Raw genomic sequence first — 2,361 nt, 5'->3', positions numbered from 1 at the left:
CTACCCCCTCCCTGCCGCTCCCCGCTGCATATGGAACACCACCGCCCCCAGCCTAGAAGAAGCCCAGAAGCTATGTGAGACAGGGACCAAAACTTTGATAGAACCTGACATAGTATCTCCAAACTGGTGTTCGATTAGTTTTTGTGGGATAAATAGTGAATGAGATAATGCCTAACCTTTGTCTTAAAGAAGTAGACGTTAGCCAAATGAAGAGAGAAGGACAGTCCAGGTAGGGGGCACAGCATGAACAAAGGTGTGGAGTAAGTAAGAAAGAGTCTATTGAACGTGAAGAACTCTATTTGGGAAGAGTGTTGGGCTGTGAAGTAATAAGTGATGACAAAAAAGAGGCTGAAGAGGTAGGTGGCCCCAGGGATGAAGGGAAGAGAGTTGATTCAGGAAATACTTAAGTGACAAAAACCAGTAGGACTTCATAATTGATAAGAAATACTGGATAAGGAGAGAGAGGAGTTAAGAATGATCGCTAGGCTGCCTCTTGGGTGAGTGGATGGAATAAAGGGAGAGCAGTGGGGTTGAGCAGGGCAGTGAGAAGTTGGGGGTTCAGTTTTCCACACTGTATGTTTAGCACTGTGGATGGCAATGCTTATGGGACATGAACAGAAATATCTAACAACAAGATGGATGGGTAAGCCTTTATTTAGGGAGATATGTGGGGAGAACAAAAGATTGGGGTTTCATCAGCATAAGGTGAAGAAACTCTGCTGTGTGAAGAATGAAAAAAGGCATCAGAACCACAGGGCTCAGCAGCCTTTGCTTTGACAGTTTTAAAAGACCCTCTGCCTCGGCATAGACATCGAAGCGAGGGTCTGTTTTATCCTCCTGCTCACCTCCCATCTTATGCTTGGAAATGGGCTCCAGCAGGGCTGGGATTACAGTGAGGCAAGTGAGGCCCTCGTCTTGGGTACAAAACGTTAAGGGCATCAAAAATGCTAAGTAATCAAAAATAAATGATATTTTTAATGTAATATTTTTTAAAACTGAAATACATGTAAAAAATACTATCGTAAAATATCAAATTTAAATAATGACAGGATCCCTTCAATTTTTAAGAGAGGCAGCCACTCCAGTCAAACCTTTATTCTCGACAGTAAGAGCAGACAGCTGAAGATTTGACTTTAATTCTACCACTTAATATTCCATCCCTGTTTGTCATTGTTTAGGACTCATTAAGATTAATGTTTCTAACAAATCCCAACGAATTCCCTAGCTTGAAAGCGATCTTTTATGACAAATTACAGGTTTTCTTGGCACTGTGATACGCAGGCCGTGAATGATCTAGCTCATTCTTCCCACACATGTTTCATTCCCCAGGATGCCTCACCTATAGTGATACCTTCACCTCTCACTTGTAGCCTCACCTGCTGAAACATGTTCCAGGAGCCTGAGCCTCTCAGAAGCCACAGACAAGATGTTCTTCCCACGTGGCCTCCATCTATATGCCTATCACGGTGCACGGTCGTGAGAACCCTTGACATTGCTCAGAAAAGTGTTTAGACAGAGGACACAGTTGGAACGATGCTGATGATATGGGACAGAATGTATTTGGCTTCAGAGAGAAGAGACAGCCTCTCTCTTAAGTGTTTTTTATCAACAGACCAGGACCAAAGGCTCAAAGCAAAAACTATTACCAGTCTTCCTCTGAGAATTCCAGGTCCCATAGTGTTGAAGCATCAACTTGATTAGACTATCTTGAAGCAGGAGGGTGACAAATTTTTGGTCTGTGCCTCTGCTCCATGCCCTTATTTCTATAGTTTTTATAACAAAAGTAGGCCAAATGTGTTAGAAATATTATAGCACCAAATAAGATTATCTGGGGAAGAATTGTGAAGGCTGCCCACTATAAATCTAAAACTGTTATACTCCATACCTATGCTCTCCTGTTCTCTAAACCTCTTGAACTTTTGCAAAAGTCAGGCTAGTTCTTAGTATAATTATCTGTACCCTATAGTGATTTATATTCCCAGGGGCTGCTGTCAAGTCTGAGACTTGATGACTAATGCAAGGATTAGTTCTTCATGGAAAGAAGATTTCATTGTGGCATTGTTTTGTCTCTGAACCTTTCTAAACCCACAAACCAATATATTAATTCTTCAGTGCTTCCTGCTTTTGACTAGCTACAGCTATTGACCACTTTTTTAGAAGTAGATATATTTTTAAAATACCCCCTCCCTTGTATGTTGTTTCCCCATTGCCATAATTACTCTGTGCACTGGTAGGGATAAGGACATTTTTGTTACATCAGTGTGTACTAAGTATCACTTCTGAATACTTGCCAGACCCATAGACTCAGTTCAACAGGAAGTTCTCATTGGAATAAAATATCAGGAAAAGACTTTCAGAAAA

General features: G+C 41.4%; 1 protein-coding gene across 3 annotated transcripts in view; it reads left to right on the top strand.

Annotated features, from left to right (window-relative positions):
- The window catches only part of SEMA6A (semaphorin 6A), a 121,621-nt gene that overhangs the window by 70,615 nt on the left and 48,645 nt on the right, over positions 1-2,361 (top strand). The gene's annotated exons all lie outside the window — the stretch shown is intronic.

The sequence above is a fragment of the Pteropus alecto genome, unplaced genomic scaffold (assembly GCF_000325575.1).
Source record: "Pteropus alecto unplaced genomic scaffold, ASM32557v1 scaffold20, whole genome shotgun sequence".
NCBI lineage: Eukaryota > Metazoa > Chordata > Mammalia > Chiroptera > Pteropodidae > Pteropus > Pteropus alecto.
This window is presented reverse-complemented; position numbering and strand designations above follow the sequence as displayed.